Raw genomic sequence first — 20000 nt, forward strand, 5'->3', positions numbered from 1 at the left:
GAATAGAATATATATATATATATATATAGCCGCACTGATACGAAACAGTACTGTATGTGGATGAATATATATATATATATATATATATATATATATATGTGTGTGTGTGTGTGTGTGTGTGTGTGTGTGTGTGTGTGTGTGTGTGTGTCGGAAGTAGAGTGAAAAGCACATCTTATTTTTCTTTTATTAATATTATTTTTTCCTTGTACACATGTTTGTGAATTATTCCATGGATTTCTGCCTTTGGATTATTATGGATCATCTTCTTCCAATTACGGGATGTCTTTGGATTTTACTTGTTCAATTGGAAATTCTTTTAACTTTCTTGAAGTTTTACATTTGGATTTTACCGTCACTGAATTTTTTATCTTCCACCAGACTATCCATTCATGTGTAATCACCTTTTTCTTCACCATATTCCCTCTGCTTAACTTATTTTGTTTTCAAGTAAGATCTTTGACTTACTTGTTGTTTCATAAAATACTTCTGCATGCAAAATCCGATCCCACATTTTGCTAATTCCTACCCTCTGATGAGAAGGAGAGTATTTCTTCGAAACTCCGCGGATTAAGGACTATCCATTTATCTAGTGTTTTACTTTTCAGATTATATATGTTTTTAACTCCTTTCAAAGTGTTTTTTAACATATTTTATTAACTGTTTGCTCATATATATATATATATATATATATATATATATATATATATATATATATATATATATATATATTTATATAATATAATATAACACGGAAATTACATAATTGTCGATGCAATAATTTATTTCAACCTTATGGTATTTTCAAGCATCTAAACTAGACAATTACATTTTTGATACTGAAATAAAGAAAGAAAAAGAATCGGGCCCCGACCGTCAAAAAACCAAAGGGGGTGGTAGTAGCAATCCACTTAATACATTTTATAGAGAGGGTGGGAGGAATTTTTTTTAAAAAACAACAACAAGAACATTATGACACTTATAACGGCTGTCCGGTAGCTCGACGTAACAACAGACACACACAGACAGACAGTGTGTGTCTGTTGTTACGTCGAGCTACCGGACAGCCGTTATAAGTGTCATAATGTTCTTGTTGTTGTTGTTTTTTTTAAATCCCTCCCACCCTCTCTGTAAAATGTATTAAGTGGATTGCTACTACCACCCCCTCTGGTTTTTTCACGGTCGGGGCCCGATTCTTTTTCTTTCTTTATTTTAGTATCAAAAATGTAATTGTCTAGTTTAGATGCTTGAAAATACCATAAGGTTGAAATAAATTATTGCATCGACAATTATGTAATTTCCGTGTTATATTTTTATGTTATTGCTCTGTTTACCACATTGAGCTCTCATACCCGGATTTCCTCCTGGAATTATTCCATTATAACACTATATATATATATATATATATATATATATATATATATATATATATATATATATACATATATATATAGCGAAAGCGCGCGCGCGCGAGAGAGAGAGAGAGAGAGAGAGAGAGAGAAAGAGAGAGAGAGAGATAGTCAAATAGGTTAGAAGCAAAAAGATGTTGATTCGATATCCGAAACGTTTGTTTGTTTGTTTTTTTAAGAAGGTGGTGTTTTATTAACACCGTTGGGGAGCTATATTATAAAACACTATTTTGTGTTTAAATTCCTGAAGCAGTTTTTCTTGGCCAACAACTGACGACCCCTAAAATAATATTAAACCTAGTGCGAATTTTTTAAATCAAACTAATAAAATGATCGCTAGAGATTAATTAACTTACAAACACAATATTTTTTTCCGACAACAAAAAGCATTGTGATTAAAAATTTAGTTTATTGTTTATTTTGTATTTTTTATATATAGTTTTAAAGGTTGATACACTTCCAAAACTCTGTGTGTGTGTGTGTGTGTGTGTGTGTGTGTGTGTGTGTGTGTGTGTGTGTGTGTGTGTGTGTTTTAAAATTTGAAATCTATATGAGTCATGTCGTGAAGAAGATGAGATTTAATCTCGCGGGAAGATTTTATTGCGTCAAAAGTTGCAAACTGTAACTTTCTACATATTGCGTGGGTGTCTACTTGGTTTCTTCTTTCTTTTTTTTTCCCGCCTTTCTTTCTTTATCCATCCGACATGTTGTTATTATTTATAACAGCCGGAAGCAAAATCTGTTTTGCATCTCAATATTTCCGAACGTAAACCAGCATTCATTTTTCAGAAAAAAAAAAATGACTTTTTAATTTTTTTTTGTAGATACGTCCATTTTCTCTGCGACGCCGAGTTTCTCTGTTGGTTTGTCCATCACTTGTCGGTTTAATTCTAAACTACCACGTTTTAGGTCAAGATAAAAGTGTAGTATCTGTTCTTCAGATGCTACACTTCAATTTCTTGTTCTCTGTTAGTGGAGGAGAAATCCTTCACGACTGAGACAATTTTTATTTTTGTTCCTTTTTTTCCTTATTAAAAAACGACCCTGGTGTCTAACTTTGTCCCGTGTGGGGGGGAGGCATTGTAAATGGGAACATAATTTTTCCGGTCTGTCGCCTGTTTAGACTGAAATAGCATTTTCATTCCTTTGTAACTATCAGTTTTGCTGGTCTGTCACGTTGAAGTTTTAGAATATAATAATTTCTTATCTTTCGTACTGTTTATATTTTCATATTTTTGTACTTGCATCTTCAGTAATTTATCGTAAGATCTTATGATCAAGTTCGTTGGTTTGTCACGTCTAAGGTTTGAATATTATTTTCGTTACTGAATATATATATATATATATATATATATATATATATATATATATAATATATATATATATATATATATATATATAAACTTTGACAGACCAACCAAACTTCGAAAAATTTCGAAATATAATTTTCGTTTGACTGTCGTGCTTAATTCTGAAATATAATTTTAGTTAGTCTGTCAAATTTTAAAATATCATTTTCGTTGGTCTGTCAAAGTTTTTAATATAATTTCACTTGGTTAATAGTTTGAAATGTCATTTTCCTTGGTCTGTCAAAGTTTTAAAGTCAATTTTGTTGATCTATTTTTGTTTGAAATATCAGTTTCGTTGGTCTGTCAAAGTCCTGTATATAATTTTCGTTGGTCTGTCAAAGTCAGAAATGTCACATTATCAGTTGTCTGTCGCGCTTAATTCTGAAATGTAATTTTAGCAAGTTTTTCAAAATATAAAATATCATTTTCATTGGTCTGTCAAAGTTTTAAATATAATTTCTATTGGCCTGTCAAAGTTTGAAATGTCATTTTCCTTGATTTGTCAAAGTTTTAAATTCAATTTCGTTGATCCATAAAAGTTTGAAATATCAGTTTCGTTGGTCTGTCAAAGTCGGAAATATCACTTTTGTTGGTCTTTGAAAGTTTGAAATATAATTTTCATTGGTCTGTCAACATTTGAGATATCATTTTAGTTGATCTCTCAAAGTTTGAAATATTTTTGTTGGGCTGTCAAAGTTTGAAATGTTATTTAGTTAGTCTGTCATATTTGAAATATCATTTTCGTTGGTCTGTAAAAATTTGAAATATATTTTTTGTTGGTCTATCAAAGTTATAAATATCATTTTCGTTGGTCTGTCAAAGTTATGAATATCATTTTCGTTGGTTTGTCAAAGTGTGAAATATCATTTCTGTTGATTTGTCAAAATTTGAACTGTCATTTAAAGGTGCTAACTGTTTTTTTTTTTTTTTTTTTTTTTTTTCTGGTGGTAAGTTTCTGTAATGTTGTCCGGAAACGAACACGTTGTATCCAGTATACATCGCAATGAAGACAAAGAATAGAAAAGAGGTTAAACTCGCGTTTTTTTTTTTTTTTTTTTTTTTTTTTTTGTACAACGACATTTATTTCCTCGTTGTTACGGTCGTGAAGTCACCCATATGTCGAACGTGATATACGCCTCTCACATGATCTCAAACATATTTTCGTCTCTAAAGTGATCTCCTTTGAAACGTCTTCATTTTCCTACCGGTGACGTCATTTCCTATGCATTTGCATATGTGCTTCAGCACTAGATTATATTTCTCTCTCTCGCATTCTTCCTTACATGCGGATTCAACAATTGTAGCTCCCGGGACATCTGCCTTAGACCTAATTTTTCCCACAACTTAGAATATAAACCAATTTATATGAGGGAGACATTTAGACAGTCCTTGAACCGTTTCTGCTTTCTTCCTGCGGTTCTTTTTTCCTTTGAACAGCTCACCATAAATGAGCTGTTTTGTGAATCTTGAGTTAGGCATGTGGCATATATAGAATCATAACGAATCTGCAATTATCCCGATGAGCACAAGGACAATTACAATTCTTAAAACGCCAGAAATAAGGAGGATCATTTTAGCTTAAAATTATATTTGAAACTGATCTAACCACTATCAATTCTATAATATATATGAAAAAAAAAAAAGGCTTAAAATAAGAATCTCATTTTGTTTGTGTGTGAGAGGAGAGGTTCAGCTGTGGACGTTAATCTACAAATGTACTAACTCAGCTTTTTTTTTTTAAGTATAGAAAGCACAGTAATACTGTACTAAAAAGTTATACAAAAATCCAAATTGCATGAAGAAAATGATATTTGAAATTTGGAGAGACCAACGACAATAATATTTGAAATTTTGAGAGACCAACGACAATAATATTTGAAATTTTGGGAGACCAACGACAATAATATTTCAAATTTTGACAGACCAATGAAAATGATAGTTCAAATTTTGACAGACCAACCAAAATGATAGTTCAAATTTTGACAGACCAACCAAAATAATATTTCAAATTTTGATAGACCAGCCAAAATAATATTTCAAATTTTGATAGATCAACGAAAATAATATTTCAAATTTTGACAGACCAACCAAAATGATATTTCAAATTTTGACAAATCAACGAAAATGATATTTCAAATTTTGACAGACTGTGCCCTGTGACAGACAAAATGATATTTCAAATTTTGACGGATCAACCAAAATGATATTTCAAATTTTGGCATAATAACCAAAATGATATTTCAAATTTTGACAGACCAACCAAAATGATATTTCAAATTTTGATGGATCAACGAAAATGATAATTTAAATGTTGACAGATCAACGAAAATGATGACTGCCTGTCTGACTGCTTCCCAATATAGCTGTTTTCACGTCTAATGTAAACAAATTCATATTGAGCTGCTTTCTTAAATAATCAAATTCTACCTGATTAACACCATCATTGCCAATCATTACGGAGGTGTCTTATCGCCCACCTCGCGTTTATTTTACACTTAGCCTTGATGTAACTTTGTCGTTACAAACAAACAAAAGAAATAAACCTGGAAAAAAATAAATAAAAATCCAGGTCGGCATTTTTTTCTTGTTTAGCATAAGCATTTATTACTGTTACTCTCCCGTCTCGAAACCACTTTAAAAGTCTCTCGCTATCGTCCATCTCGCCCGGTGTACACTTTTCTTCTTCCTCCGACCGCAACCGGCAACAGCCGGCCCATTCTCATCCTCAACTTTACACGCCCATTTTCTTCGACGTGTACTTTGCTTCTCCGTCCATGTGGTGTATTTTTTTCTCCTTTTTTCCTTTTTCTTCTCCCGCACACTTTCTAATTTGCGTATGCGGTTTTTTCAGCAACTACTGCTGCTGTTAATCTCTTCGCAAGCCAGCCATCCTTTGCTGCAGCTGATATTTTGACGCGCGCTCATATACACTATGTAACGTCAAGTGGCCTCTGGGACTTGATGTTATGACTAGGGCTGTGACAACAGCATATTCTTTTCATTGTTTAGACTCTCGAGTGTGTATCCCTTGATATCGTATATGCTTTTATAATAGAGTAATGTGGTTCTCGGTGGATTAACTGTATCTAACTGTGTCGGATATATACTCGAGAGTCAAAAGAATTAAAAGAATATTCTGTTGTCATAGTTGTCAAGAATGTTCAAACGTACAAAAAAAGTAGCCGTCACTCATTGAACTTATTCTACTACTGTTTAAGATCGAATCACCTAGTGCGTTTTCGTATTACAAGAACGAACGCAGCTTTCCTGAAAAGGAAGAGGAAAACTTGTTTTTCTTATATAGTCTGGTGTTTTTTTTTTTATTGACTATATCTTCCAACAGTAAACCAATACGATTTGTTAAAAACATGTTCTGTTTAACACTTCGACATTTAAACAATACTTCGCGTTTTCTTTTCTTTTTTTTATAGACTAAAAAAAAAACAAGAAAAAAAACATACGATACGGTGTTCTTGGTTGATTCTTTACACATGTATATATTTTAGGTCGGTGCAAACGTTTTTACTGGTTTAACATTTCATCTTGAAAAAAAAAAAAGAAACAAAAACTGTGTGTTTTTGAAAATCTTCATTCATAACTGTTGTGACGCGGAAGGGTCACTAACGAATAATATGGGCACAGATATGGCTTAGAAAGGTAACATATCTTGAAACAACAACAGAATATACACAAAGAACATACACAGAGAAACAGTTGTAGTACGTACCGCCAAGGTGGTGTACTACGAACTACACAGGTCATTATTTACCGCTTTCTCACCGAGACGATGTGACACAAGGTCGGGAGGTGGGAAAATAGGCAGCGCTCCAAGAAGAGGAATAGTCTGGTTCTGCAAAGATAAGTCTGAAAGAATCCCGTCGACATTCCTTGGTGAAGGTGCCGCAGACAACGAGCGATAGACTTGCTCCCCTCGAAAGCCGATAGGCAAAGCATGGTAGGGTGGATCTCCTAGGGTCTCATAAAACATTTTGCATCAGTCCAAGAGTAAAAAAAAAAAAAAAAATACCGAAATGGCCCAGTTTCTGTCGGATTAATTGTCGAGGTTGGAACCTCGACTAAGATTAACTACTACACAGATCGATATTTACCTCTCTCCCACCGCGAGAGGGTGTGGCACAAAGTCGAATTATGGAAAAATGCTCTAAAAGGGGGGCACTTCTGTATTGCAAAAATATGCCTGAGTAGTTTCGTCGGCATTTCCTGATGAGAGCACCTTAGGTAACAAGCGATATACTTGCTCCTTCCGAAAGCTGGGAGGCTAGGCCTGGGAGAGTAGACGTCCCAGGGCCACACAGAACCTTTTGTATCAACCCGACAGCAAAAAGGGCATCGAAATGGCCCAGTTTCTGTGGTACTGATGGTCGAGGTTGGAATCTCAACTTACGTTAACTACGAAGTACACGGACTACCCCGAGAGACGTACTTCCGGGTTTATCTGTACAATTTGGAATAGTTCCTCTCATGTGCATGGATTAGTGCTCGCAACAATAACGGCTTTTGCTTTCTATAAATTGATTCCATCTATAAACGAGATTGTAAATTTCCTCGATGCAAAATTCTTTAGTCTTCTCTTATTGTTGTTAACCTAATGCTGTCTACATGGTTTTGTAATCCTCAGTATAAGTGATAATCCGAGAGACCTAGGTCAGAAGATTATGCAGGATGGGGAAGATTCCCCAACCAAATTCTCCAAGGAGATCGTTGGTCGGTAATACTGTGTGAGGACGAGCATTATCATGATGGAAGATGACTCCCTTTTTGTTGATAAAAGAGAATCGTTTTCAGATCAACATAGATGAGAATGTCGCAGAAAAATATGAATGATGCTTTAATAATCTTGGAGAAAAATAATCAAGGTGGTTTGTTATTCTTTAATAATAACAATATGCCCAAAATGTATTACAATGCTTTAAAACTGGCTTAAATTTTTGAACCAACTACCTCTCGTATGTCTGTATGTGTTTTGATCGCCCCTACGTAATTTAGAAATTATATAAACTGCGTCAATCGCTTTATTGCAGATCAATAAAATATCAATATTTTACTAAATATACGTCACAAAAAAAATGAAAATTTTATCATCAAATGACGTTTTCAAGGTTAGTAATTTCCCAAAATGTTATTCAAATCCATGCAATATTCACGAAGTTATGACAATTTATCATCAAATAATTTATACTGTCTATCGCTTTATTGCAGGTTTTTCAAAAAGCCCCCCTCAAAAAAAGGAGGGGGTTAACGGCTATAGAAAAGGAAAGGATCGTTGCTGGAGTCGCAAAAAGATAGTTCATCAAAGATTTAGCTATGGAGCTGGAAAGGGATCCAATAACTTTGGCTTCATTTGTGACCAACCCCAACACCAAATCCAGAAAGGATAAGTGCACCATGAGAAACCTTTTACATCGTGATATTCAGAAAATTCGTAGGGAAGTCAATCGAAACCCAAACAGCACCAATGCTTTCACTTTTGCAAGCGCTGGAATCGCTCCAAGATCCAGGCTGGCCCGATGTAATGTGTTGAATGAGATGGCAAGGAACATCAAAGCTATTCCAAGGTTTTCACTGAGCAAACAACATAGGGAAAAACGAAAATCTTGGGCACAGAATTACATGAAAATGGATTTCCAACGTGTCATATTTACAGATGAGACCTGTGCTACTCTTAACGGTCCAGAAGGAAGGGCCAAAGTTTGGAACTCTGGCGGAACTCCAACCCCTTAGAGAGTCCATCGTAAACATAGATGTGGAGGCATCATGTTTTGGGCGGGAATCATTGAGGATAAGTTGGTTGGACCATTCCGAGTTCCAGAGGGTGCAAAACTTATCAGCAATGCGTACGCGGCCTTTTTGGATAAACCTTTGTCACCATGGCTAGATGACCTACAATTGTCACGTCGCTTTCAGATGATTTTTATGCATGATAATGCACTAACCCATTCTGCTAGGGCGACTACAGCCTTCCTTGAATCTATGGGCTTCTTTGGAGAAACCCCCATGAGCTGACCACCGTGTTCTCTGGATCTTAACCCCATTGGACATCTCTGGTCAATATTGAAAAGAGGTGATTATCAGGGAGGAGAGCAATTTACTTCAAAGGATGCCCGTGGAGGAAAGTAGTTGATGTCGCCAGAACCAGAACTACTTTTCAGACCAAACAATTGACTTCTTTAGTGGACAAAAAGTTGTTTAAAGTTATTAAAAAAATGGTTGATATGGCGATAATAATTCATTTATTTGAGGCTGAGCACCTAGGATGTGCTTTTGTTTATTATTCTTTACCAGAAAAATATAAAAAAAGGTAAAGTTTTCATGATTATACATTGTATTTTTGCCCTAACACAACATTTTAAGAGACCTTCAATAAAGCGATGGACAGTGGAAATTCTTTGATAAATAATAAAATGACATAACTTCGTGAATATCGCATGAATTTAAATAACATTTTGAGAAATAACTAACCTTAAAGCGGTCATTTGATTATACAATTTTTATTTTTTTTGTGGCATATATTTAATATTGATATTTTACTAATCTGCAATAAAGCGATTGACGCAGTTTATATATTTTTTATTCACTATTAATCACTTGTTTATGAAAAATGAAAAATATATAAGGTGCCTTCAATAAATTTACATACATACATGCATGCATACATACATACATACATACATACATACATACATACATACATACATTTAAATAGACAGGCGGGATTTATATTATATATGAAGGTTAGGAAATAAAAAGCTATTTGCTTATCGGTTATCGGGGCAAAACACTGCTGTGTTAAAAGGTTTAGCCGATAATCGGCCGGAAGGGAAAACGTTTGATGAATTAGTTGAGCTGGCGCAGAGACATATGAAACTGGCAACAAATTTTATTCGCGAAAGATTTTTTGTTCAACACGAGAGACAGGAGAAATGATGAATCTGTAAGTTGCTAATGTAACCGAAATTAAGGAAAATCTGCAAACATCGCAAATTAAAAGAGACGGTTTGACGAATGCATACGGTACTGCTTAGTTAAAATCAAGGACCTAAAAATCCAGAAACGCTTACTGAGCGCAATAAATCTAACTTTGAAGCAATGGCCTCCTTGCTTAGCCTTTTGGCTAAGAACAAAGTGTAGTATCTGTTCTATAGGCATTATCACACGAATGTGAAAAAAAAAAAAAAAAAAAAATACGCATGATTCCGTGACGTCAGATTTGTGTCAACTATACGAACTATGGAAAAGTAGAAGCGACTTAATGAATTTTTAAAACCTTTGTTTATCTTCTTCAAACTGCAATTAATAATAATTAATCTTTGTTATAATTTTGTTAGGTTTTAAGAATTACACAGTTTAATGATTAATAATATTGTAAACATTTGTATATTAAATATCAAATACGGCTTTGTACGAGTGTTCATTTGGTTAACTACCGGCTTCCATACTTTTGTTCGGTAAAAAGAGACAAACAAATTTAAGAGCCGTCTATAAAATGTTTAATATTTGTGCAATAATATTTTTAAATCGGTTTTAATTTGGCGATAAAATAGCTGGCAAAAGCCATGTTTAACTTAATATTCAAAAAAGATTTAAACACAGTTAATTAAAAATTTTGTAAAGGAACATTTGGAAATAATAGAATTTTAATCGTTTTAATCTTTTAAAAATTAATTAATTTTTAGGAAGTTTCTTTTTCTTGGAAATTCAACTGATTATAGTATATATTAATTAGAAAAACGCCATTAAAAACACATAATAATATTAAATTTATATCATTTTCTTAATTGCAAATGTAAGTTTTTGTTTAATACGTGCATTTAAATTAAAAAATAAATAAATATTTCTTACTTATTTGAACTCTTATGTTTTATAATAAATAGAAATTTCGATAGATTTAAATATATTTTATTCAAATTTTGAAAAATAAATATGCGGGGAGGGGTATTACACTTAAAAAAAAAAAAAAGATTTCCCGTCTTATATTTCACGGAAACTACATTTTATATGTAATTTCATTCTAAAATGGAGAAGTATCGAAAATTTCACGAAAATCTGACCATTAGTTGATTTTTGTTAGATTTATTAAACACGGGTATGTTTTCACGTTCGAAATGCTTACTACACGGGAACCTTATTTTAAAGCGCCAATTATGTAAACACGATTTTCGTCGTGCAATTTCATTATTTTCGTATGAAGAAAAAAATTTTTTTTAATTATTACTGGTTTATTTTGCCCTTCTTTTAAATGGCACAAAAGTTATATTGATAATATTCATTTATAATAAAGTTACATCGTTTTACATATAGGAGGGGGTAATTCTGTGGTAACTTTTGGAGGGGCCTAATGTTCTAATACTACACTTCGTTTCTTCTGTCCGCGATCAATGGGGGAGAAATCCTATTAGACTGAGACAATTTAAATTTTTGTTCCTATCCAGAGTGCCATTTCGGAAGGAGTTTGATTTCTCCACTTTAAAAACTAACCTTGTGTCTAACTCTGCCCTCGCGGGGAGGCAAGTAAATAGGAATAATGAAATAGCAGGATCAATTGAATCGATATATTCCTAATTAATGCAGGAAACAATTCACTGGTCAACCACAAATTTGTTGTCTGCGTTTTTTTTTTTCGTTTTTTTCTTTTTTTTCTTTTTTCTTTTTCTTTTTTAGCAGCTGATTAAGGATGAATCTGATGCGCTGAATCCAAAAATCACATTGGTTTTGCGCAATCAGTTCAAGTTTTTTTTTTTTTTTTAGCTATGGTCACGTGTCATTTTTTTATGCTTTTGTTCACATGTACGCATGCGTGGAGCATTTTAGGAGAATTTGGTGGGGTGGGGGGTAAAATGCCACGTCGAATAACCGTTTCAATTAGAAATGATCATTCTAATGACACGAAGTATTCAGGTCCGACAGTTCTGGGTGATTATGTTTAAAAGGGATCAGTTTGAAGTCATATAACATCGAAATCTTCCAAAAATTGGTGTGGCAAAGCATAAAGTTGGCGGATCTAAACTAAAGTTAAAGGAGCAGCCGCCCCAGGATGTGTGCAGATAAAGTCCATCCCCGCACGTACGGGTGTTTCGCTTCATATGTGTCGGCTGGTGGTGCCAAATACGGAATGCGATTGCGCCAAATCTATCTATCTATCTATCTATCTATCTATCTATCTATCTATCAATTATATAAAACGAACATTGTGAGCGTGTTTGTGTGTGAGTTCGTTCCCTATGGACTCGAAAACGGTTGGGCCGATTTTATGAATTTTCACACGTACTTTGTGTGCCTAGCAGTGTTCTTAGATAGATATTGTATCGGAATGCCTTCGATAAGTATCGATAATCGAAATAATGCGATGAAAGAAGGGACAGGCGGGGTTGACCAAAGTTAACACCTTACACAGCCTAACATCGCAAATGCATTTGAGAGGTTTTATTACCACACAAGACCGAAAGGCTCGACATATAAAATCAACAATAAGTTCTTTGATATGACGGGTGCGCGTTCGAAATAAATGCTTCCATTTAAAGCACAATTGCACCATGATACTTGACTTTTTCAGTTTAAAGTAAAATTCAAACCATTATCACTGCACAAACCATGTCATTGACTGCTACTTTTGTGCTGTTGATGTTACTGGAATAAACAGAAAGAACCGGGGCAGGTTCAAGTATCCTGCTCTTCAATCAGCTCGTCGTCCTGTAGCTCATTGTGATGAAATTCCAGTGGCTATCTTCGGAGAACTTCCTGATATTTGTGACGAAGATGTCTCCAGCGTTAAAGAACATGAAGACTAGGAAGTAATGGTTCTTGAAGATGATTCTCCATATCCATTTTTTTTTTTTCAAAAAGGAGTTGAATGATCTACAGGGTGGTCAAAAAGTCAGGTAACATGTTAAAGGTAGAAAAAACAATATGATCCATTATAATCTTATATAACGATCTTACCCCTCCTGATTTCTGGCTTTGGGGCTATGTAAAGGATAGCGTTTATGGCAAGAAGCCTGATACAATGGCGTCTTTAAAGTTATTTATTGAAGAGGAGATTGCGCGGATATCAGCTGACATGATTACACGTGTTACACAATCAGTGGTTAATCGCTTCCAGCGATTGATAGAGAGAAATGGACGACAATTAACAAAATAAACATATTTCATATTTGTTTCATTTTATATTTCAATGTATGGTACTTAAATATACGTGTATTGCTAATATCGTTTTTCTTTAAAATGTTACCTGACTTTTTGACCACCCTGTAGTTCGCGACCTCAGCTTGTCAAAGGACTCTACCGAACTGTTGGCATCCAGATTGAAGGGGGGGGGGAATAAAACTTCCTCTCAGGCACCAGCTTCTTATATGACACTATCGTTTGTCGGGGGGAAGTTACTTGGTTAAGGAAACCAATTCCCCGGATGTTAGACACGATATCAAACAATAAACACATGAAAGCATAAACGTCGACTATAACCTGCTGCCATGGGTCTCTTCTTGAGTCTTTAGGTACCAATTTATAACACGATTGGTCGGCTTCATTCCTATGCTAGGAATGAAATCCTAGTAAACAGTAACAAATTGTAACATATATAACTATGTGTATAGTTTCTTGGAAGCCTTTCTCAAAAAGTGAATGCATACCAGGAATTGGGTGTTGCTATTCTTCCGTGCGGTTCTCCATTTCTTGGTGATGACTTCTTTCTGTCGGGTTCTAGCTGGGGAGGTAGCAGACCTCGTCTTGACGTTAAGGCAGATTAAACAACACGCAACACAGATTGTAATATATATATATATATATATATATATATATATATATATATATATATAAACTACTTCATTTACTCACACAAATTTAATATACGAAAGTATAGATTTATGCGTAAACTTTAAGTATTTACTTCAAAAGTGCTCAATACGTAGGTAGAACTAGTTAGTAATTTATAAAATATATATGGCGATTAAGCTACACTGAATATTCTGCGTTTCATCCACTGTAGGATTCGTCAGGCTTATGCGCGAATTTTGTGGTTGCTTCTTGTTTTTATATGGCGCGGTGGATACTAGAAAGCTGATTGGCTAACTAGAAATCCTCAACATATATAAAAACAAGAAGCAACCACAAAATTCGCGCATAAGCCTGACGAATCCTACAGTGGATGAAACGCAGAATATTCAGTGTAGCTTAATCGCCATATATATATATATATATATATATATATATATATAAAGCTAAACGTGTGTGTGTGTGTCTGGGCACGAATAGGCTCCTATATGGTTGACTATTATAGAAAACTGATCACATATAATGATAGAAGATGTATCGAGACACAAGAATGGGTATGTTTGATCTGGCATAATGATGATTCATTAAAATTGTGGGGTCTGCGAACGTTTACAAGTGTTTTTGATATAGATGTACATAATAATACTTTAATATTTATTACGAGTCCGTTATTAAGGTCACACAATAAACAGCGGACCCCCACCGCTAAATTCCACAATTTACACTTTTTTTTTCTTGCTTCAAGTTAATCTCATCGATTACAAATTCAACTTTCAGATTAAAAAAAAAAAAAATTGGAAAAAAAAAACACAATTATGACTTTTATCGCTGGGGATCAGTTTTCAATTATAACGTTCTACTATATTGAACACCCACTTTGTGACCATCATCGAGAAAAATATTGCGACTCTCTCAGGTGACCGGTGATTATTCCTGTCTAAAAAAAAAAAAAAAAAAGGAGGGTTAGGAAAGGAACTTTCTTAAACCTCTTTCCACCCTCTGTCTCCATCATCTTACCTGTTTCATCCGCATCGTCTCGCTTGAAAGAATCCCAACATGTACCAGTAAATGTTACAATAAATTACAGTAAAGTTAGACCTGCTGAATTGCCAGATGTTTTTACTTATACCCCCGCTCCCCCCAAAAACGTGTTTTTTTTTTTTTAAATTCAATTTAACTTTGTATTCAATTTTGTTCGACGCAAAAATAGGACATTACTGTGATACTCATTTACAGCATACTCGAAAACCCGTAAAAGTCGTCATCGAGTTGGAAAGAAAATAAAAGTTTACACTAATCCTTTAAAAAAAAACAAAAAAAAAAACAAACGGAAATAATCACCGGTCACATGAGAGTCGCAATATTTTTCTCGGCGATGGCCACACAAAGTTCAGACCTTAACCTAAGGATTGAACTTTTGGAAAAGGAACATCCCCTAATTAAGAGTTTCTACTTTTTTTTTTTTTTTTTTTTTTTTTTTTTTACACAGTGATCACCACATATCAATGCCCGGAAGCCACTCAGGGATAAGGGTTATTGCAAGTACATTACGTTAGTGTGGAGATTTGATGAAGTGTTTACTTAAGGGGGTGGTTCATTAGGAATTTGTTAACGTTGGACTTGAAGACATCCAAGTTGTAGTCCGGTGGGAAGCAGGCAGACGGAACAGAGTTCTACAGGTGTGCAGTTCTAAGAAAGAAGCGTTGTTCATGGAATCCGCGTTTTGATTTAGGCACAGATATAGAGTGGGTGAAATTTTTCACAGTGGATTCAGCTAGACGGGTGTTTTTCGTGAAAGATTGGCGAGGGGGGACCAGAGATTGGAGTTCATACGAGCACCTGCCATGGAAATAACGATAAAACAAGGATAGGCTCGCAACGTCTCTTCTGTGGGAGAGAGGTTGCAGGGTAGAGAAAAGGGCATCCCCCACTAAGCCACGAAGTCTATTTTGTACTCTGTCAAGGCAGGATAGGCTGTTTTTAGCAGCTCCTGCCCAGATATGGCAGCAGTATTCCATCCTTGAACGTACTTGGCTTTTATATAGATAGAGAATTGCATCAGTAGTGAGATATTTTCTGGAGCGGTAGAAGGATCCCACCATCTTTCCAGCGACCTTGGCAACAGACTTGATGTACGTGTTCCATTTCAGATCAGGAGTAAAGGTCAAACCCAAAAGCTTGTCAAAACACAGGGCCTCACCCAGACGAGAACCATCCATCACAATTGATGCCAGATGGGGATCAGAGCGTTGATGATGTAAGGATAGGAGTTTGGTTTTAGATGCATTAAAGGTAACCAGCCGCATCTTCCCCCACCGAACCACGCGCTCGAGATCAGAGGAGAGAGAATCAGAGAGAACTTTGTCATTTACAGCCTTATCTATAAAGAGGCTATAATTTGGTTTTTGAATGTCTTTACCTGATTTTCGAACGTTCAACTTCGTAAAATCTTTTTCTTGAATATCATTTTCGAATGTTCAACTTCGTAAAATCTTTTTCTTGAATATCATAAACGTTTGACTTTCCACTTTCAACGTTTATTTCATCCGTTGTTGGATATTTCCACCATGTTTGATTTTCTTTCTCTAACGATTTCAAATCTCTGATCGTCCACTTGCAATTTTTCGGTACTTGTACAGTTTAATCAAGACATTAAAAAAATGAAAATATCGAAAAAAAAGGTTATATTGTATGTATCTGTTTTGGACTGAAGATCTCCGAAAAAAATTCATTTAATTTGATCGAGTACTTTTTTTTTTTGTTTGTTTTTTTTTTTTTTTTTTTTACAACGGAAAAACACGTTCTTATGAGAGCGCGTTGAAGTCAGGCATTTTGAAATTTGCTGAGCACGCCACGGGGAGATAACTCCATGTAAAGCGCCGATACTCCCTCCCCATCTTTAATTCTAGTTTTTCTTCTTAAAAATCGAACCTTTTGCTCAGTATCATAGCAATTTGTTTTTTCGCTGTAAAAAAAAAAAAAAAAAAAAAAAATAGTGGATGAAATTAAATGAATTTTTTTTCAGAGAACTTCGTTCCATAACGGATACGTGCAGTATAACCTTTTTTTTTTTCGACTAAACTGTACAAGTACCAATTTTTCTTCTTATTCCCCCCCCAACTTTTTATTTTGTCTTTGTATTTTTCTTGTTATCGACTTTCCGATAAAAGAGTTGTTGGATTAAGCTGCCCGACTCTTCTAGAAATATGCGTGAAAGTTATTATTATTATTTTTTTAATCGTGATTAAATCATAGAATAATTCCAGTAATTATATGAGCAATCAGGCTCATAAAAAAAAAAGAATAATAATAATAAAAACAAATTACCAGGCGAATATACCCGGTGAACCAAGTAAAAGAGAAATACGAACAATTGCACTTAGACAGACAGTTAGAATCTTAAAAAGATCTCTCGGTTGGAGTGTCTGAAATAGCGAGTCAATGTCTAGGATCTAATAGGATGCTCAATATTCAGAAGAAAAAAAAGAAAAAAGATAATTGAAAGAAAGAGTGGCTGTGCAGTTAAGTCAACAATCGCAAATAAAAGTAAATAAAAAAAATCAAATTTACAAAAAATAAATGTTACCATAGACAATAAAAGTTAGTTTGCTGACTACATGGCTCATTTTGTGTGTGTGTGTGTGTGTGTGTGTGTGTGTGTGTGTGTGTGTGTGTGTGTGTGTGTGTGTGTGTGTTAAATAATTTTAAATGCTCTTTTTTATTTCCATGTTAAATATTAATTTTTACGAGGTGGTAGCCAACGAACATTATTATTTATAGGCTATGGCAACATTTATTTAATGTAAATTTTATTATTTTTTTTCTTTGGTCGTTTGTTGGCTAAATTGCAAAACCCCTCTCAAGTTTGTATTTTATTCAACTTATTATGACTTCGGGTCAAGATCGAAGTGTGGTGTCTGTTCTTCGGGTGCTGCATTTCGATTTCTTGTTCTCTGTCGGTGGAGGAGAGGTCCTTCACGACTGAGACAATTTTTATTTTTGTTCCTTTTCTCCACGTTAAAAAACGACCCTGGTGTCTAACTCTGCCCCGTGGGGAGGTATTGTAAATAGGAACTTATTATGCCAAGAAAAAATATTTTGTTTTCAATTTTGATCCTTTAACAACAATTTTTACCGGCTAAAAAACGAATGGAAAGTGTGCGACAGGTCCAAATACTCTCTATATATATCTATCTATCAAATTTCAATTCTGTAGACGAAATATTAAGAGAGGAGTTTGGTAGAGATTTTTCGCATACACACTGATAAGGTCATTTTCTGACATCTTCGAATGTTTTATTCTCGTAGCGTCCATTATCGTCTGCTGAAGTCTCCAGTTATCTATAACTTGCTGACTGAGACATAATCATGATTGTGTAGCGGTACCTAACTGTTTATGTAAAAATAAAGAAAAAGTATATATATATATATATATATATATATATATATATATATATGACTAAATTATATATAGATATCTAGGTTAAATTATATATATATATATATGTATATATACATATATATATATATACACACATATATATAGTCATACACATACAATACTATTTCGCCGTATCACATCCCATCAGTGCGGCTATATTAAAGCATACACATACACACGAACGAACGCACGCACACACACACACACACACACACACACACACGCACACACATATATGTATATATACATATATATAATTATTTTCATAGTCAGACAATGTCGCATCACACAAGAACCATGACAGCCAACAAACCGGAAGTCTAAGACTTGAGTTACGCCCTCATTTTGGGGTCCATCAGGGCGAAGCTCGAGTTTTAGACTTCCGATTTGTTGATTGTCATGGCTCTTGTGATCTACGACGTTGTCTGGCTGTGTAAATAATTATATATTCTCTGACAATCTGAAGCTCTCTCTTTCTTTATCTCTCTCTCTCTCTCTCTCTCTCTCTCTCTCTCTCTCTCTATATATATATATATATATATATATATATATATATATATATAATTTTCACTAGGTAACGAAGCACAAACGTTTCTTTGTAGCTCACTTGCAATAAGTATATTTGTTATACTACTACTAAACTACTAAACTCTACCCATGGATTGAGTACTGTTTATATCAATACTAAAACGAAAATAAATATTTACGTTATATAACATATTTTATAATATATATATATATATATATATATATATATATATATATATATATATATGGTGAGAATTTTGTTTAGCATTTCGTCAGAATGATGAAAATTATGATAATTATCACCTCTGTTTTTATTTTCTTGTTACGTTGATCTGATTGAAACCGACAAAGCTCTCCTATTTTATTATTTGTTCCTATGTTTAATTTGTTTTTCTTTAGTCTTTTTGTTTTTTCATATATCCTATCGTTGCGGCATTTCATTTTATCGTGTATTTTATCCTCACACACACATGCGTGCGCTTGTGTGTTTGTGCATCTTTAGGGAGGCCAGTCTCTTATTTTTCCGGTTAGTATTTTATTTGCTGTTTTTCTCCACTTTTTCAACTTTGATTAGTGGTAGCACACATCAACACCTTCTTTTCAGCAACAATACATGGCTGGGCTTTTATGCCTCTTAATTTGCAATTTTTTGCTGCTGAAACTGTTTGAGCTAAGAGGACACAACCTCTAGTATGAAGGCTTAGTGGCTAACCCTTGTTGGCCTCTGTCATAGTTATAACTCCACTTTCAGAGGAAAAAATTATTTTTATTCATATTTTATTAGGAATTCATCATTGTTCACGACTTCTTATTTAGTATTAGAAGTTGTCTTCTATTAATAAAGGGGGTGTCCGTCCCCGTTCGCAACCTGGGGAACGAGCTGGGTGGCTTGAGGAGACAGCACACCATGTTTTAGGTATATATTTTTTATTTTCCGAAATGTACAGAAGACAAAATAGAAAAAAAAAAAAAAAATTAGACAGTGCCTTCAAAAATTGGGGAGAGGAGGTCTTTGGCCATCCTGGTCACTGCACCTTTTGTTGCCTTATGCTAATCCAAGCTAGAGTTCACATAAACCATAATATCGCAAACACACCGGGGGTCACCCTACTTAAGATTCCCGTACCAGATCTCTTAAAAATTTTTATTTTAATAAATAAATAATAACGTGTGTGTGTGTATGTGTGTGTGTGTGTGTGTATATATATATATATATATATATATATATATATATATATATATATATTGGGTAGAAATGAAATTTTATAATAAAGGTCATTTGAATGATATTTCATTGGGGCAAAATTCCAAAAAGGTAGATAGAAAAATGTTAGTAAATAGGACCTTCCCAACCCCCTCTAGATGGTAGACCGCCCACTGTTTTCCGGCTTGTTGAGGGTCGAAAACAAGTAGGTCTATCTGTGAATATTTGGTCAGCGTTTACTTCCGATAAGAAGAAGCCTCAAGTCAGTGCTCTGACAAACCCCT

General features: G+C 34.3%; 1 long non-coding RNA gene across 1 annotated transcript in view; it reads right to left on the reverse strand.

The window, feature by feature from the left end:
* Nucleotides 1-20000, reverse strand: part of LOC145259988 (uncharacterized) — an 80903-nt gene that overhangs the window by 60409 nt on the left and 494 nt on the right. The window lies entirely within an intron of this gene.

The sequence above is a fragment of the Euprymna scolopes genome, chromosome 35, assembly GCF_053919585.1.
Source record: "Euprymna scolopes isolate OS-2025 chromosome 35, ASM5391958v1, whole genome shotgun sequence".
NCBI lineage: Eukaryota > Metazoa > Mollusca > Cephalopoda > Sepiida > Sepiolidae > Euprymna > Euprymna scolopes.